Source organism: Cetorhinus maximus, chromosome 20 (assembly GCF_964194155.1).
Source record: "Cetorhinus maximus chromosome 20, sCetMax3.hap1.1, whole genome shotgun sequence".
NCBI lineage: Eukaryota > Metazoa > Chordata > Chondrichthyes > Lamniformes > Cetorhinidae > Cetorhinus > Cetorhinus maximus.
Window position 1 is genome coordinate 59,811,503 of NC_135898.1, and position 20,287 is coordinate 59,831,789.

Consider the following 20,287-nt stretch of genomic DNA (forward strand, 5'->3'; position numbering starts at 1 on the left):
CTACCTGAGTGAACTGTAACACAGACACACACTCAATTCAGGCCAAGAATGGGATTTCCAATTTTTCCTACATTACGGTACTGGTGGTTTTTCTACCAAGTGCTTTCAGTACCATTTTGTTCTGTAAGGGAGGGGGGGTGTGGAAAACTGCAATCTCCAGAGGCCTTTGCGCGGGGCAGTTGACGTCAGATCCGGTGAGCTTCTGGTGCTGTTTGACCCGGAAATGGAGCGTGAGAATTTGGCAGTGGGCAGTTTGGCTGGTGGTTTGGTGATTGGAGCTCGCTCGGCGGGGGAGCGTCGCTAAACCGGGGCCGCTCTCTTCATTCTTTCCCCACGGGTGAGTATGACAGCAGCCGGGCCTGCGGCTCCGGGCTCCGGCGGGCTGGTGAGCCGCACCGAGCGGGTTTGGGTCTGGTGGTGGCGGCGGTTGCTTGTTTTCGCCGAGGGTGCTCCCGGTCTGAGTTGTTAATTCTGGAGCTGGGGGCGAGAGACGCAGCTTCGGCCTTTCACACCCTGGCGGGCGGCTGTCTTTTCCCATTTACTCCAAACCCGAGCTCCCCAACCGCTCGCTCGCCCAGGGAATACGGTGCTGGAGAGCTGGCGCTCACACCTTCTCCACAGCACCGAAATCACAACCTGCACCAGCAAATAACCCCCGCAAATTAGCTGTTCAGTCCAAGAACGCTGCTTGGGGTGGGGGGGATGTTTGCTTATTTCTGGGATATTTCTATCTTGCTGTATTTACTTAGCTGAGGAAAGTACAAGACAGGTGGTTTGTCACTTTTTTCTGTTCTTCAACTGTATATTTTTTCCGCCTCAGGGTTTATTGGTTATTAGTGACATTGTTAAATCTTGCCCCCAATGGATATTAGGACCTGAGCTACCTTGGATTAGTTCGCCAGGTTCATATATCGAATTCAACACTGCCTCACTGGCTGAGTTTTTTTTCCAGCATTTTGTTTTTAGTTCAAATTTTCAGCATCTGCAGTACAGTATTCTCTTTTTCAGGAGCTTTATACTTGTCTAAGCATTATAAGTGAAGGGCTTTAACAAAGTTTTTTAAAAAAAAATTGTACCAAATCCGATTAAGGGAATTAAATTTTTAGGGGGATGGTTGATAATAGATGGAACAAAACAAAATACTGGAAGCCCACAACAGGGTAGGCAGTGTCTGTGGATATAACAGAAGAATTAATGTTTCTGGTGCAAAACCTTTATCAGGCTAAATCCGTTCTGATGAAGAGTCATTTGGACTCAAAACTGTGTTTAACTGTGTTCTTCTCCGCAGATGCTGTCAGACCTGCTGAGTTTTTTCAGCTATTTTTGTTTTTTGTATTAGACTAAGTTCTCCAGAGATGCTGCTTGACTTGTCAAGAACTTGGAGACCTGGATTTAAAAGCGTAAAAAGAACAAGAGTGGATGATTTAGCCCTTTGGGTCTGTTCTGCTGTTCAGTGAGGTCATGGCTGATCTGTGACTGAAATGCATATACTTGCTTTGCCCTATAACTTTTGTTAACAGAAATCTATTGGTCTCTGATTTAAAACTGAACAATTAATCTCAGCATCAACTACCATTTGTGGAAGAGAGTTCCAAACTTCTGCCTCCCTTTGTAGGAAGGTTTCATAATTTCATTCCTGAAAGGCCTGGCTCTAATTTTTAGACTATATCCCCTAGAGTTCTCAAATCTACCCACCCCATCTGTTTCCCTTTATCTCTCAAAATTTGATCAAATCATCCCTTAACCCTCTAAATTCCAGAGAATACAACCCTAGCTTGGATAATTGCTCCTTACAGTTTATTCCTTGAAATTCAAGTATCATTCTAGTAATTTAAAAAAAATTAAACAAAAGCAGGGAGGACAGTAGTTTTGATGTGCATTCTCCATGCCAACATCTTGACCAATTGGAGTCGACTTGCCAACTAATCAGCACCCCTTTTTCATGCAAAATTTTTTGTTGCTCTCTTTGAGATTTGGTATTCTTGTGAATCTGCCCTGATGAGTGCAAAATAAAAAGCTTCAACAGCAGTTTCTCTTCTTCAGGCAACACTGAAGTACAAGTTTTGTAGTACCAAGTGAATATTCTAGTAAATCTATGCTGCACTTCCCCCTAGGCCAATGTGTCCTTCCTCAGATTTAGTACTCAGACCTAAAAACAAGTCTCTTTGGACAGCAACTTTTTTCTAGTGTTTTACTATTTAGAAATCTATTTTAGGTCCAAAGTGAATGATCTCCAACATACTGACATTGCGATCCATTTGCTGCAGTTTTTCCTATTCATGTAATTTATTAATATACCTGTAATTTTATGCTTCCAACTATGCTACTTGCAATGCTGTCTATCGGCGTGTGATCAGCATACTTTGATATGTTTGTCTCTACCTTGCAATCTAGGACATTAATAAATACGGTGAATATTTGAGGCTCCAACACAGATCCCTGTGGGATGTCACTAGTTTCATCCTGCCAGCTAGAGTACTTACCCATTATCCTGACTGTATCTTGCCACACTCTGACAGTTTTAAATGAGTGGGCAAAACCATGTCGGATGGAATTCATTGTGTGGAAGTATGAGATCATCTACTTTAGATCAGAGAAAGATAAGTTGGGGTATTAATGATTAGAAGGGCTGTTATGTGTCAATGTACACAAATCAATATGCACAGGTACAAAAGTAATCAAAAAAGGTTAATGGAATGTTGCACATTATCTGAAGAGGAATGGAATTCGAAAGTGAAGATATAACATTTCACATGTATGGAGCTTTGACCAGACTCCATCAGGAATACGTTTTTTTTACCTGGCCAAGAGGTGGTGGTGAGGGGTGGTTGGGGGAGGTGGTGCCGTGGTGCATAAAACTCCAGAAAAAAGTTATTGACCTTGCAAGAAGTACAGTTTCATCAGAATGATACCAGTTGTTAAAAGTTGCATAAACCTGTCTTGTATTCCTTTTACCTTAGAAGGCTGAGGTGTGATCTAATTGAGGTATTTCAAACAATAAAGGATTTCAGTCAGGCAGAGATGGAGAAACTATTTTCTGTACTGGTGCAACCCAGAACAAAGGGACATAAAATTGGAGATAGGTCATCTAGTGGTGTATTGAGAGCATTTTTTTGCACATGAAGGCTGGTGGGAAATTTGGAACTTGCACCATAGCCTTTTTAAGGAATGAGAGGCCAATTGAAATTTTCAAGAATAAGTTTCATAGATTTTTAATTTTAAGGCAATCGAAGGACGGACAGAAGTCACCTAATGGAGTTGACCTGCAAATTAGCCTTGATCTAATTAATGGTGGAACCAGTTTGAGGGTTGAATGTCTTTTCCTGTTCCTAAGTTACCAGCCGCTGCAGTTTTCTTTCATTGCAAGCTAACAAGGTATTACCAATTTACAAAGTGTTTAGTTAGCCTGAGAAAAACAGGCTCTGCTGATGGCTTTGTAGTTCACTAATTTATGTTCTTTTTTTCTTGAACCTGTAATTGAAAGGGGTGTGCAGTTGTCAGACACCTATCCATTTGGGCATGTTTGTGATGCGTTACTCTGCAGGACACTCTGACAAGAGGTGGAGGAAGAAGTGACATAAGCAGTTTCATTTTGTAGGAGATATGTTTGTTATGTAAGGATCTTACCAGAGATTTGAGATGGGCTACTGTAGTTCCTGATGTGTTAAAGCGCAATAACCTTTAGCTCAATTGGTGAGAAGCTATCATTAAAATCTTCTGGTTGAACCCCAGATTTCTGGAAAGTATTGTTATTTCTTGTAATTGTAAGTTATGGCAGTATCTGTAATCAGTTTATATTCCTTGCTGGATGGAAAGAATATTCTGTAGGTGAGAAGCTGCATGTTAAATAAGTGAATGTGATTATATGAGGTAGAGGAACAAAAGGTGGCGATGGTTTCTGATATGCTTGTTTACAGTAAGTAAACATGGAGGTGTGCTTGAAATATGGTTATGTACAGGCATGGCTTACCAATATAAATAATTCCAGTTACAAGGTCAGGAGTAGCAGGTATATTTGTGTAGCAGCTGCAGTGCTTGCTTTTGCAGTTTTCTGTTCAACTCATGCCACTGACTTCATCTGTCTTTACCCAGACCGCTAGATAGCACATTCTCTTTTGAGGAGAAACTTGATGATGTGAAAATGGACCTCTGCATGGTGCGTCTTACAGCAGTATGACTATCAGAAGGTGTGGTGCACTTGCTAGTTTATGTACTAAATTAGGGAAATTTATATTTGAATGTAACATTTCCCCCCTCTTCATTTTCTGTAAAATCCACTCCATTGAAACTTCATTGACAAAATGCTAGGTATTCAAGTTTCAAATTTTGCAATGATATACTTTTGGCGTGTTGAATTCTAGCAACTATGCAATGATTAGTTTTCAAATTGTAGAGCAAGTAATATACAATTCTAGTTCACAGCAGATACTGTTCTGTCAGCATTAGTCAAACTGTAGATATGTTTGCTGACTTGTTTGTTTATTGTACTTGTATTTAGCCTGGTTTGCAACCACTTTGTTGGAGAAACTTTCTGTATATTGTATTTGATGAGTCTTTCTTCATTTGCCTCTGAGGTACATCTGATAAGTTAAATGTTCATTGTCAATGGCTTGTCTTGACACATAGTATGCCAGACCAGATTTATTTTTAGGCCTGGTTTGTATATTTTCAATTGAAATTATTGACAGTGTTCTTATAAATGCCATTAGATGTAACTTAAACATTTTATTACATTTTAAATTCCGTTTTACAGGAAGGTTGCGGTTCGAGAAACATGCACACACTTGTTGAAATCTGTTTCTTTTAAGATTTTTGTGGGACCATTGACCCTCGGTGAACATTCTGGCTGAAAAATAAAACCCAAACGAGCTTGGACTTGTTTAAGCTATTTCCTAGTTAAGTAACATCTTGTGCAGTCTTGGAATATGAAAATAGCTCAAATTTAGTAAATTATTTCAGGAAGGTACTATTTTGTTACAGAAATAATTAGTGCTTTTAAATATAAGTATGTACAGCAGTATTTTCGGGTTCTCTTATGTGAATTGGGCTTATTCTATATTAACCATTATTAAAGTGCATCGCCTATTGCAAATGTGTTTGCAAGGGTGTGTCATGTTGACAACCTAAGTTGACTGTTCTTTAAAAAAAATTACTGCACAAAAATGCCTCCATCCGAAAACGGAGGCAAAACTTGCATTTATATAGTGCCTTTCATGACCTTAGAACCTCCCAAGGTGAAATGTGGCAGGCAACTTGCACAGAACAATCCCACAAGCAGCAATGTGATAATGACCAGATAATCTGTATGGTGTTAATTGAGGGATACATAGTGGCTTGGATACCATATATAGCTTTCATGTCCACCTGAGAGGGCAGATGAGGCCTCGGGCCACCTGCCTCATCTGAAAGATGGCAACTAAAGGTAGCACACTCAGCATTGGACTGGAATATTAACCTAGAATTTTGTGCTCAAGTCCTGGAATCGGACTTGAAGCCAAACTTTGACTCGAGAGGCAAGGGTGCTACCAACTAAACCTTGGCTGAGAGAAATAGTACCACACTAATTTATTTAAAAAGCTCCTTGAATAGGTACCTTTCATGAATTCTTAAATTTAAATAGTTATGGAAGCATTGTTAAGTGTTTGCCAAACCCCTCTTTTACATTTAACAGAACATGACAATGTAAACCATACCTGTTTCCATTTTAAAAACACAAAGAAATGCATGTAACTTCTCTTTAGGTGACTAAGCTAGTTCTCAAGAAGACAAATTGTGTTGGAAAGTGAATATTAAAATTGGTGCCATAAAAATGCTTAAATCCTCCTGACATAGCAGAATATAAGCAGGAGTAGGCCATCCGGCCCAGTCTGTACTGGGCTCTAAGGTAGATTCCTGGAGATGCATAAGTTTGTAAAAGAATGGTGCTAGAGAGTTAACAGAACACCAGGGGACAGTGAAATTAAATGCCTCGAAAAATTGGTTATTTCTGTGGAAAGAATTGCAACCTGAAAGTAGTCCTCTTTATCAATGATTTTAATCTAATTTTTTTTAATGTATAATATTTCAGTCCTTTTTGAATCATCCATATTTGACTGTTTTGAAGTTGTGCTTCGTTAAAGCTTACTGCCCCTTTTGAAATTGCTAGAATAATGTTTTAATGCGTTCAATTGACTATAGCATGTAAAAAAAAATCCAAATTCAATTTTTAAAAAAATTAAATGATGGGGCAGAGCAGAATTTAATATGTAATGCCACATTCTCTGGGTTTAATTAATTTTCTACTTCTGAATTTTCACAAACTAGAACTCCCATGATGTTCTTCAGTAAGTTAAGGATGTACCTGGTTGAAACGAAGGCAAGTGAGAAGATTTAGTGGAATTCAGTGCTCATTTTGGGGGAAAAGGAGCACTTGGACCTCGACAATCTAATCGATTGGAGGGATTGTACAGCAATAGAGCATACACACTCATGCAAAAATAAGCAGTTAATAATATAAATGCAGATAAAATATTGGGAATTTAATTGTGCCTTCACCTAAGGCATTTGGTTAACTTATAAAGCCAATAAAACAGAAACTGCAGTTTTTGTAAAGTGAGTAAAGGGTGATATTTCAAGTAGAGCCCCTTCCTCAGAACTGGAATACAATACAGATTAACTGCATTTAAAAAGGCACAGAATAGTGAATGGAAGGAAATGTACTGACAATGGAGCACACGATGGAAAGGGGCGTAGTGGTATTGTCACTAGACTAGCAATCCAGAGACCCAGGGTAATGCTCTGGGCATTCAGGTTCGAATCCCACCACGGCAAATGGTGGAATTTGAATTCAATAAAATATCTGGAATTAAGAGTGAAAACCATGAAACCATTGCGGATTGTCGTAAAAACTCATCTGGTTCACTAATGTCCTCTAGGTAAGGAAATCTGCCGTCCTTACCTGGTCTGGCCTACTCTTAAAATGCCACTCAGTTGTATCAAACTGCTAAATACAAGTCAATGTATGAACCCGCTGTTGCTGGGTCAAAATCCTGGAACTCCCTATCAGCACTGTGGGTGTACCTATACCATGGGGACTGCAGTAGTTCAGGAAGGCAGCTCACCACCACCTCCTCAAGGGCAATGAGGGATGGGCAATAAATGCTGGCTAAAAGAAGTTTTAAAACCTGAAGCAGATTAATGTGTGATGCACAGACAGACGTTCACATCCCATGAATGAATAATAAAAAAAAGGCAGGCCCCTTTAACCATCTTTTGTTCTCTCCTCACCGAGATATTCTACCACATGTGGTGGTAGACCTCTGTTTTTGTTGGCCCTTTTTTGTTTTTCTCCAACTCTGGTTTGTTGTGAATCCCCTACTTATTTCACTCCTCCATTCATGCCATGCTGTCAGCATTCGAGGTTCTAAGCTCTAGAATTAAAAAGTATTTAGATGAGCACTTGAAACACCATAGCATACAGGGCTACGGGCCAAGTGCTGGAAAATGGGATTAGAATAGATAGATGCTTGATGGCCGGCATGGACACGATGGGTCGAAGGGCCTGCTTCTGTGCTGTATAACTCTATAACTCTGTGACTCTAATTCCCTCCTTAAAATTTCCACCTCTTACTCCCTCTCCTTTTTAAAACCTACCTCTTCAGACAAGTTTTCGGCCACCCGTTGGCTCAATGCTGATTTTTGCCTGATGAGCTCAAAGCACATTTTGCAGGAGCTATACTCCCACATTAAAGGCGCTATATAAATGCCAGTTGTTGTTATAGATTGCAAGTTAAGCTGGAGTGAAGTTCTGTAATAGAAATAGAATTAAACAACACCAGAGCAAAAATACTGAAAACGTGTTTGTGGGGGGGCTGAAAATGAAACACTTGAGGGTATAAGCAGAATGTATGATTGACTACAAAATCACTTTTATGACAAAGTGTTATACTACTTTGAAAGAGTTTCTGCTTCCTTTATATCTCCGTGCTTGTTTTGGTAGACTGCATAAGATTTGGCTTGTAATCGATGCAGTATCAATAACCTTGCAACAAGTTGCATTTACAGTGGGAGTAGAATGCTTTAACCACTTGCAGGAGCCAAAAAGGTGGTGGATAGGATTTCTTCATTTTCTGCTTGAGAAAGCCAGAGGTAAAATTGTTCTGGCTTGTAAGGTTTGTTGAATTCCACTTGCACTTACAGGGATAGTCAGTTTGAAAATTTTATTACTTGGCTACACGGATTAAATGTAAACTGAAGAATTTTGCAAAAATAATGCTGGTAAGGCTCTTAACCGTGCCAATCCCATTTTGTGCACTTTACTTCTCACTTCTTGACCTCCTCCCCAGAATGGAGATAGGGTCCCTCTTGTTCTTACATTGCACCCCTCTAGCCTCCATATTCAACAGATCTTTCTGTGCCTTTCAGCCATCTCCAGCATGATTCCTCCACCAAGGACATTTTCCCCTCCCCTTTCAACATTTTGATGGGGGTGGTTGCCTTCATTCACTCTGGTTCCCTCCCCATCTCACGGTACCTTCCCATGCAAGTGCAGAATGTGCTACACCTGCCTTTTTTAACTCCTTTCTTTCCACCATCCAGGGCCCCAATCATTCCTTTCAGGTGAAACACTGATCTGGTTGTATTTTCGGCTTAGTATACTGTATTCGCTGTTCATAATGCGTTCTTCTCTAATTGGGGAGACGAAATGCAGATTGGTGACCGTTTTGCGGAACACTAAGCTTCCACTCACTTGTGATTTTAATCCTTTGCCCCAATCTACTCTGACCTTTCTGTCCTTGGCCTCTTGTAATGTTGTAATGAAAGTGAAAGGACAGCACCTCATCTGTCAGTTCAGCACTTCTCAGGCTTCCAGACTCAACATTGAGTTTAACAATTTAAAATCGTAACCTCTGCCTCAATTTTTTGGGGAGAGTGTTGCAATCCCCATGCGGGAACTGTAAGCCAAATTTACCAAACGACTCCCAAATGAAGTCCTTTTTCAACATTCTTAAAACAAATTAAAGATTCCATTATCTCCACAATCACCACACCCTCAACGTCTTTCTTCCCCCCCCCCCCCCCCCCGCCACCTTAAACCAGTTTATATTTCTCCCTTCTCCTAACTATGCTTCAGTTCTGCCGAAGGGCCATGAAGGCTCGAAACGTTAACTGATTTCTTCTCCGCCGATGCTGCCAGACCTGCTGAGTTTTTCCAGGTAATTCTGTTTTTGTTAAAGATTCCATTGACATTTTAAATAAATTACAAATTTTCCTGACTGCACCGCTTTCAGGTCAAAAGTGGTCTCAACAGTAGCTTCTGGTAAACGCCCTCATTTTCAGCTCCTTCCAACTCATATCTTTTATTGTCCCATTACAACCCCTTTTTGCTTTGTACTGTTATCTTGTTTATCATTTAATCATTACTGCCTTCCAATTTATCACAGACCTTCCCTTCTTTCTTTTCCCTCCCCGCCCCTCCCCTCCCCTCCCCTCCTCTCCCCACCCCACCCCTCCCCTCTGCCTCCGCCTTTTCCCTACCCCTACTTGCTTAAAACCTGCTCCACCTCAAACTCTCTTTCCTGGGTTCTGATGAAAAGACACCAACCTTAAATGTTAACTTTTTTCTTTCCACAGATGAGACTCACTAAAATAATTAAATCTGTTTGTTTTGTGATTAACATTCATCTCTATGCTGATTGAGTTACTTGAGTTCCATATGACCTTTGTGCCACAACAGTAAGTTTTACTGATTTTATTTTATGGCTGTCTACTAAGTGACGCATAATTAAATTTGGGCAGGGCCAACCAATCTAATCTCTGACTGTTCTGCATTGAAGCATTGCAGTATACTCTGCTATTCTTATAGTAAACAGCCAAAATAATTTTGGAACAGCTTTTAGCACGTTACGTCGTATTTGCAAACATTATAAATACATGGGTAGAATATGATGTTAAACCTTTCAAAGATTTATACCAATCAGATTCTTAGGATGCATGGGAATGTTTGTGTTTGGATCCACGTTCTCCAATTGTGTGTTGTTGGGCTAATAGAGACTAATTAGTTAAATATCTCAATTGATGCATAAAATGTTGGTTTTAAAGGAAACTTTTATTGAAAGTATTGCTAAAATTTGTCAATTTAAAACTTCAACAGGCACTCTGTATAGAGCAAAAAATTAGTGCTCCAGTTCCTTTCTTTCCACATAGTGATATGTTGTAAAGTTTTGTCCAGGACTTTTCATGTGACAGGTGTTTGATCCTGGCTCTGTTGATGAGGGCTTGAGTAGAAGCCAAGAGCTTTGCCACAAGTGGAGAGAGAAAATCAGAGTGCTGCTCTTGCACTCTTAATAGCTGGTTCAATGCTACTATTTTAATTTATTTTTGGAATGTGGGCTATGCTGGCAAGCTGCATTTATTGCCCATCCTCAGTCGCTTTGACAAGGGGATGAACTGCTGTCATCCTTGTGATGGTATTCCCACAGGATAAAGAATTTCCCACTTGCAAAAGGATTTGAATTACCTCATAAAACAACCTTGACATTATATTAAGTACCTTGTTTATGAACTTGAATTGCTGTACTTCAATTTCTCTGTTCACTTGCATGTACATATTGGAAGCATAACCTCTCTAACCTTCTTCTCTCGGATGTTTCCAGATCCATTTTGTTCTCTCTTCATTTCACTTGCTTATGGCCAAACCCTTCCTCCTTGAACCCAGTGTCTCTTTTGATCCTTCCAAATGGTACTGTTTTTCTCTTCTGCTTAAATTTCTTGAATGAACCTTCTGCCTCTCTTGGCCCCCTTCACCATATTACTGTCGCCTCTACAGCAATAAGTCAAGTTGTCTCGTCTTCAGTTCTTAGCAACTATTTTGCCCCATTCGTTCTGTATGGGTGAATCAACTGCTGTAAATGGTGAAATTTGAATTCAATAAAAATATGGAATTAGAAGTCTAATAATAACTGTGAAACTATTGTCGATTGTCGTAAAAACCTATCTCGTTCACTAATGTCCTTTAGGGAAGAAAATGTGCTGTCCTTACCTGGTCTGGCCTACATGAAAATACAGACCCACAGCAATGTGGTTGACTCTTCACTGACCTCTGAAATGGCCTAACAAGGCACTCAGTTGTATCAATCCGCGAAAAAGCCTAAAAGGAATGGAACTGGGCAGACAGCCCGGCATTGACCTAGGCACTGGAAACGAAACGGCAAACTCAGTGCGGTTGACCCCGCAAAGTGCTCCTTACTACCATCTGGGGGCTAGTGCCAAAATTGGGAGACGTGTCCCACAGACTAGTCAAGCAACAGCCTGACATAGTCATACTCATGGAAACATACCTTACAGACAATGTCTCAGAAGCCACCATCACCATCCCTGGGCATGCCCTGTCCCACCAGCAGGACAGACCCAGCAGAGGTGGTGGTATACAGTCGGGAGGGACTTGCCCTGGGAATCCTCAACATCGACTCTGGACCCCCATGACGTCTCATGGCATCAGGTCAAACATGGGCCTGCTGATTACCACATACTGCGCCCCCCCCCCCCCCCCCACCTAAGCTGATGAGTCAGTGCTCCTCCATGTTGAACACCACTTGGAGGAAGGAAGCACTGAGGGTGGCAAGGGCGCAGAATGTACTCTGGGTGGGGGACTTCAATGTCCATCACCAATAGTGCCTCGGCAGCACCATTACTGACTGAGCTAGCCAAGTCCTAAAGGACAAAGCTGCTAGACTGGGTCTGCGGCAGGTAGTGAGGGAACTAACAAGAGGGAAAAGCATACTTGATCTCATCCTCTCCAACCCACCTGCCGCAGATGCATCTGCCCATGACACTGTCAGTGGGAGTGACCACCGCACAGCCCTTGTGGAGATGAAGTCCCGTCTTCACATTGAGGATGCCCTCCATCATGTGTGGTACAACCACTGTGCTAAATCGGATATTTTGAACAGGTCGAGCAACCCATGACTGGGCAACCATGAGGTGCTATGGGCCATCAACTGCAGCATAATTGTACTCGATCATGATCTGTAACCTCATGGCCTGGCATATCCCCAACTCTACCATTACTATCTAGCCAGGGGATCACCCCTGGTTCAATGAAGACTGTGGGAGGGCATGCCAGGTGCAATACCAGGCATACCTGAAAAGGAGGTGCCAACTTGGTGAAGCTACAACACAGGACTACTTGCGTGCCCAGCAGCATAGGCACCAAGTGATAGACAGAGCTAAATGATTCCATAACCAACGTATCAGATCTAAGCTCTGCAGTCCCGCCAAATCCAGGCCTGAATGGTGGTGGACGATTAAACAACTCATTTGAGGAGGAGGCTCCACAAATGTCCTCATCCTCAATCAAGGTGAGGCCCAGCTTGTCAGTGCAAAAGGTAAAGCTAAAGCATTTGCAAAAATCTTCAGTCAGAAGCACCGAGTGGATGATCCATCTTGGCCTCCTCTGGAGGTCCCCAGCATCACGGATGCCAGTCTTCGGCCAATTCGAGTCATTCCATGTGACGTCAAAAAATGGCTGAAGGCACTGGATACTGTAAAGGCTATGGGCCTTGATAACATTCCAGCAATAGCACTGAAGACTTATGCTGCAGAACTTGCCGCGCCCCTAGTCAAGCTGTTCCAGTACAGCTACAATATTGGCATCTACCCAGCAATGTGGAAATTTGCCTAGGTATGCCTGTACACAAATCAACCCTGCCAGTTAACACCCCACCAGCCTACTCTCGATCATCAGTAAAATGATGGAAGGGGTCATCAATAATGTCATCACGTGGCACTTGCTTAGCAATAACCTGCTCACTGACACTCAGTTTGGGTTCTGCCAGGCGTCAGTTCCTGACCTCGTTACAGCCTTGGGTCAGACATGGACAGAAGAGCTGAACTGGAGGTAAGAGTGAATGCCCTTGACATCAAGGCTTCATTTGACCGGGTGAGGCATCAAGAAGCCCTAGCAAAACTGGAGTCAATGGGAATTGCGGAAAACACTCCGTTGGTTGGAGTCATACCTAGCACAAAGGAAGATCTTTGTGGTTGTTGGAGATCAATCATCTCAGCTCCAGGATATCACTGAAGGAGTTCTTCGGAGTAGTGTTGTAGGTCCAACCACCTTCAGCTGCTTCATAAATGACCTTTGTTCCATCGTAAGGTCAAAAGTGGGGATGTTCACTGATGATTGGTGCTGCACGTTGCACATTCGCGACGACTCAAATACTGAAGCAGTCTTTGTCCAACTGCAGTAAGACCTGGACAATATCCAGGCTTGGGCTGACGAGTGGCAAATAACATTCGTGCCACACAAGTGCCCTTGACATTCAATGGCAGCATCACTGAATTCCCCATATCAGCATCCTGGGGTTACCGTTGACCAGAAACTGAACGAGACTAGCCATATAAATACTGTGGCTCCAAGAGCAGGTCAGAGGCTAGGATCCCTGTGGTGAGTAACTCACCTCCTGACTCCCTAAAGTCTGTCCACTATATACAAGGCACAAGTCAGGAGTGTGATGGAATACTCTCCACTTGCCTGGATGAGTGCAGCTCCAACAACACTCAAGAAGCTAGATACCATTCAGGACAAAGCAGCCCGCTTGATTGACACCCCATCCACAAACATTCCCTCTCTCCACCATCAACATACAGTGGCAGCAATGCGTATCATCTACAAGATGCACCGCAAAGACTCACCAAGCCTCCTTAGACAGCACCTTCCAAACTCAACTACTACCATCTAGAAGGGCAAGGGGAGCAGATATATGGAAACACCACGACCTGGAGGTTCCCCTCCAAGCCATTCGCCATCCTGACTTGGAAATATATTGCCATTCCTTCACTGTCGCTGGGTCCTGGAACTCCCTCCCTAACAGCACTGTGGGTGTCCCTACACCACATGGACTGCAGTGGTTCAAGAAGGCAGCCCACCACCGCTTTCTCAAGGGTAATTAGGGATGAGCAATAAATGCTGGCCTAGCCAGTGACGCCCACATCCCATGAATGGATTAAATAAATAATTTTTAAAAACTACCCAGCAGGTCAGAGAAGCAGTTAACATTTCAGGGCAATGACCGTTTGTCAGGACTTGTCAGCATCTGCAGTAGTTTGCTTTTGTACATATTCCACTGCTTGCCCAAATTACAATTGTTTCCAAAGCCCTAAATGCCAAGCCATATTTTGTGCCTTCCCCACCCCGCCTCTACTCCCACAGCTTCAGTACTTCAGACTCTGACCCTGTTTGTGTCCTTGTGTCTCCTTTTGTCCCACCATTGCTGGCAGAGTCTACAGCCATGCTTTCAAATCCCCTGCTTAAACTCTTCCACCCTTACTCACCTTCAAACATTTTCTCAAAGCATTTCCATTTGACCAATCATTACATCCTCATCTTCCCTTTCAAGGCTTGGCATCTGTTGTTTTATGCCTATCCGTGAAGTGTCTTGAAATTTTTATCTGAAAAGTTGCATATAAATTTAAGCAATTGTCTCATTTCTTAGGAATCTTGAAAATAAATTCCTTCTAATAAGCTGATTATACCATTTAAAGTTAATTGATTGTGATGTAGTTCTGGGTAGTAGAGCTTGATAACTGGAAATTATTTGATTTGTTGTTGGCCTTTGATATTATTCTCTGGGCTTTAAAGCACACATGACCTGGGGTAATGAGATGTGAGCAAGTTGCATCATGGGACTGATTGAGGGCATTTGGAAAGCATGACGAAGATAAAGGAACACTGGTAGATTACCAAGCTACAATATATGCTAATTCTCTTAAGTCATAAGCTGTAATTGACTTGTTGAATGCCATAACAAATTCAGAAACTCTTTCGAGTTATCAACAGTCACAGATTGCAACTCTTTCGAGTACAATCACAGTTCTTGGTTTCCGGGAGTGGGACATGAACCCACAACCCTCTGATTCAAAGGCGAGGGTGCTATGAACTGAGCCACAGCTGACACCTCAAAACAAATTCAGAAAAGTGAACAAACTGCTTTTCAGTTTCAAATTGCCTTTGCTGTGTTGACAGATTAGTAAAACAAAATACTTTGTACAAGAATATAGCGTTAACAGTTAGGAACAGTTTTGCATGAGTGCTTAGAGATTTTGGAAATGATGTTTTGATATTCCTTAATTGGAATTTACAGCATAGAAAAAAGCATTCCACTCAACTGGACAATGCTGCTGTTTATGTTCCACACGAACCCTATCAGCATATCCTTCCATTCCTTTTTCTTTCCATGTGCTTAACTAGTTTCCAATTATCTGCATCTGTACAGGGTCTCAATTTACCTGAGAATGACTTGCTTATAATCTATTGCCTTTCATGCCAATTGGAATTCTAGGGCATAGGAGGAAGTAGGTAAAATACTGAAGATTGAGATTAATGGTCCATATAAAATTATATCTGGGTTCATTGGCATAGTTACTGGCTTCAATGAGCAACAATAGAGAGTGATGAATATACAAGCTATTTATTTCCAAAATATTAATAAAAGTTGTCGACATATTACTTTAGATAATACTATTCAAGGGTTGAAATATTTTGAATATTTATCAGCATTTTATTTGTAACAAAAGAAAATATGTAAAATAATGGAAAGAACTTGAATTTATTTAGTGCCTTTCCCTAACTCAGGACATCATAAAGCACTTTTCAACCAATGATGTACTTTTGAGGTGTAATTCACTGTTGTAATAAAGAAAGGAGACTCAGCACACAGCAAGCTTCCACTAATTTGATAATGACCAAATAATCTGTTCTTCAAATAGTGTTATGGGACCTTTTGCATCCAATGAGAGGGCAGGTGGGACCTTGGTTTAATGTCTCTTCTGAAAGACGACAGACTCTTAATGCTGCATTGGAGTGTCAGCCTATATTTTTGTGCTCAGGTTTCTGGAGAAGGACTTGAACCCACAGCCTTCTGACTCAGATGTGCTCCCTTGAGCTGGAGCTGACTGTTTAAATTTTAGGAGCAAAAGAAACTCTGATGTGAACCTCATACTCAAACTTTTTTTTTTATCACGTAAGCAAATCCAATCCCAGATATAAATGTGTCACCTATTACACAGAAGTATTACTAAAAGTTTTAAGAAGCCTGTAGGTACATTGGAACCATTCCCTGTTGCATATGATTTTGAATGCCTTTGAAAAGTTCTGAAGATGATAAACTTATTGTAGACACTACAAAAAATGAATACATGGCAAATGCTTTTCTTGGAGCAATGTAAACAGCTTTTCAGGATTTAGTGGCTAAAAATATTATTCACCACCCCATTTTAATATTGAAGTGTTCATGGCTCTCCTAAGATCTATGCCTTGTGTGTTTTGTTTCTTGTTATTTATACTCTTGCAAGTTAAGTTTAAATCCTTAAGTTTTTACAGTTGTTTTAACGTGAATTGAAATTTTCACTTTACTCTTATTAACAGACTAAAAATCTGTTTGGATTATTGAAGTTTCTAAACATTTCTAGAAGCTGTATTTTTGCTGACTGCAACACACAGCAAGCAAGCTGTTTCCATTCACTGTGCTAAAAACGGAACATCACTATCTCCATTCAAGTAACTGATACAGACTTGTTTGCAATATAAAATAATACATGTTTTTGGAGAGCCTATAACACTTGTTCTTGCTATGTTTGTGATTATATAATTTTCTTGGACAAACTATTTGGATATTAAAGCCATATGTGTGATGTATAAACAAACTAGGAAAACACCTTCAAGATTCATTTAGTTTTCAGAATAAACCAACTGAACTCCCAAATGTCGAACAAAGTTATTTTGGGAAGGGGAAAAAGATCTTCCTCACATTGTTGGTCACATTCCAAACCAGTAATTCCCATTGGGGGAAGTTTGTGCACCTTGTGACTTAATTGCATATGCAATATTGTTATTCCAGATTTCCTTAATTCCTGACTTCTGCTTCCAGTGCTATATATAGTCCTGCCATATTGGCTTTCTTTACTATTTAAATACAATGCAAATTTTCTATGTAGAAAAAGGGTGAATATTCAAACAGTAAATCTTCAAAGTAGTTTAAACTTTATGACGATAATGTAAAATGGGCAATATTGAGTTACCTGCTGCTTATTACCCTACCTTCCACTGGCTTCAATGTAAAGGAAGATTAGACACTGTACCATGGGCAGCCTATGCGATAACTGTGGCATAAAATGTGCATGAAAATTTTAAAGAACCTGGAGTTAATTTTAATACAATGTAAAGCGTTACTCAAAAATAATTACCATAATATAAAGCAGTCAGTCTTGTTGTTCATATATTTTGAAAATACTAAAGTTACAGTGCACTGGATGATGGAAGTAAGCAGAAGATTTATTTTCTTTAAATGTAGTGCAATCAGCTTGCCAGATCCAAATAATAGCACTAGAGTTACTGTACACACTGCCTTGTGTAAAATTTTCAGTTTCCTCTGTAATACATGTCAATCTGTGCATCATTCTATTCTACTTCTGTTGGGAAGGATAAAAGTAAGGGATTTTGATCTGTAGTACATGAAAGCAAAATTGAGCATTCATGTGGTGCCTTTTGAAGTTATGTAGGAGGTTTTCCTAATGCAAGCTGAGCCAAAGAAGGAGACATTTGGAGTAATGGTGGGGAAAATAGCTTGGTCAAAGAGATGGATTTTAAGGTGGATCTTGGAGGAGAGGGAGGGACCTCCAGACCATCGGGAGCTGGGTGGCTGAAGGCTCGGTCACAACTTGTAGAGCAAGAGGAGGGGAGGAGACTCAAAAGTAACCAGGATAGCTTTGAGAGGTTGCAGAGTGGGTGGATTAAAGTAACAAGAATGTCAAAAACTGTTTCTTAAATCCTTTTTGGAAAGATTGTTGTCTAAATTCTTTCCTCCTACTTTGTAATAGCCGTTACACTTTAGAAATATTTGATTGACAATGAAGTGTGTTGGGATGTTCTGAGCTTATGGAAGAGCAGGGTTTTTTTTCTCTTTGCAAAATCTAGTCCACTATAAAGCAATCAGTGCTGTTTGTTGCACTTGGCTCTTTTATCTCTCAATCTCCTTTCTCTGTATTTCACATTCTGTACATTGTTTGACATCAAATTAACTATTCTAACTTATACGTCCTGGTTTTGATTCTGCTTGTCTCACAGGATTCTTCAATCTGATAGTCTGAAGAGACACACTGTTGCTTGTCCTGCTCATTTAGGTCGCAGATCCCCTGTAGATAGTGCCATGCTGAAATGGTTATCTAATTACCTCATTGTAAATGATTCTCTAGTGATCAAAACATGATAGAATTTCACATTCAATTTCAGGGTGAGAAATGTGGGTCTGAAACTAGTGTCTTGAACTTAAGTAATGGCAATTACAAACATATGAAAACAGTTTGCTAAGGTGGAATCAGAAAATAGGTTAAAAGGTTAGATGGTAAAGGAGCAGTGGCAGACATTTAAGGAGATATTTCAGAACTCTCAATAAAGACATATTCCATTGAGAAAGAAGGACACCATGAGAGGGATGCACTATCCATGACTAACTGAGGAAGTTGTGGATGGTACCAAATTGACACAAAAGTACAATACTGCAAAGATTAGTGGTAGCCAAGAAGATTGGGAACATTTTAGAAACCAGCAAAGGATGACTTAAACAAAAATAGAGGGAGAAATTGAAGTGTTAGGGAAAACTTGCAAGAAATATAAAAACAAGCAGTAAAAGCTCCTACTAGTATATAAAAAGGAAGATAGCTGAAGTAAGTGATGGTCCTGTAGAGGGTGAGACTGAGGAATTGATAATGGGAAACCAGGAAATGGCAGAGATTTTGAACAAGTATTTTGTACCTGTCTTCACTGTAGAAGACATAGAAAGCATCCCAAGAGTAGTAGAAAATGAAGAGGCAAAAAGAACAGAGTAATTTAAAACAATTGTGAGCCCTAGAGAAAAAGTACTAGGAAAACAATGGGACTAAATGCTGTTAAGCACCCTGGACCTGGTGTCTTGCATCCTAGGGACTTAAAAGAAGTGACGGCTGAGACAGTGGATGCATTGGTTGTAATCTTCCAAAATTCCCTAGACTCTGGAAAGGTCACGGCATATTGTAAAACTGCAAGTGTAACACCACTATTCAAGAAAAGAGGGAGAAAGAAAAACTTTGTTACTTTTATGCTCCATCTCCCTCATAATAAATCCCTTAACAACCGGTAACTTTAAAAAAAAATTGAAGTCCCAGCGACCAACTTAAAGGAATTGCATGACAAGGTTTCACATTTGAAGACTTTTACTGTAACAAACAGACTAAAAGCAACATCAATTAAACATCACTGAGTTGGCAAGTAATACTCTAAACTACCAAAAAAAATCCCCCATCAATGTTTTACCACACCGAATAGCCCCAGCTGCATTTACTTAACAGCACGCTCTCCATAGAATTTTTTCAAGAAATAGTCCAAAGTTACTCTCTGCTTCCAACAGGTTCACTTCTCCCTGTTTCGTTTAATTGTAATATCCAGCGTCTGTCGAAAACCATTTCCTTCCAAGAAATCCCAAAATGACCTCCATCAACACCGCTCACCCTGATGATTCTTTCCCCCGGCCACTGCAGGATAAATCTTTGAGTGCTTAAATTCTTGCCAAGTTCCTCTCCTCGACCAGAGGACCAGATGCCATCAGCATTCCACTGATGGCTATCACAGGACAGCCTTTTCCCTGCTGCTTGCAGCAACTGTTGTCTCTGTCTCTTTTTCCCAGACACCACCGTTTTCCCCCCCCCAAAACCCCTTTTTCTTTCCCTTTAAAGTAGCCACAAAAAAGTCTGCAATATTAAGAACATCTGCTTCTGTCTTTGTTTTCAGGTCTTAGGTATTTGCATTTCACTCAACCTGGGTCCCCTCGGTCTCCATGGTAACAAATTACACAGGCATGTTATTGGGCAGAGCACATGACTCTTCGTTATTCCATTTTACCTTAAATTAAAGAGACCATTTAAAAAATAACCATCTTATAAAACCTTGCACTTGTGACAATAGTTAAGTAAGACTTTTAAAAACAGTGGAACTAAAACCGAGGAACGTAAAAGCTAATATATTAAATGGTTACTTCATGCCTTTACCAACAAAGGCATGGACAGTGTTGCTGGTGATGATTCTAAGATTTTCATGTAAATGAGATTGATGCCCTAGATGGGCTTAAAAAAAGCTTTAAAAAAATACTTATTCTATGATGTATAGAAAGGGAAGGTAAAGATATGAAGTGCTATGTCTGGGGCCACCCTGCTAGATAAATATTGGTATTGATTATCAAAAGTAATGCTGAAAAAAGAGATGTGTCAAAGCATTTTG

The 20,287-nt window shown here is 40.6% G+C and overlaps 1 protein-coding gene across 9 annotated transcripts in view; it reads left to right on the forward strand.

Moving 5' to 3' along the window:
• The first annotated feature begins 206 nt into the window (after nucleotides 1-206).
• The window catches only part of LOC144694418 (pleckstrin homology domain-containing family A member 1-like), a 74,767-nt gene continuing 54,686 nt past the window's right edge, over nucleotides 207-20,287 (forward strand). For all 9 annotated transcript variants that reach the window (XR_013579748.1, XR_013579747.1, XM_078564791.1 and 6 more), the window contains exon 1: nucleotides 207-337. The gene's annotated coding sequence lies outside the window, so the exon portion shown is untranslated. The remainder of the gene's footprint in view (nucleotides 338-20,287) is intronic.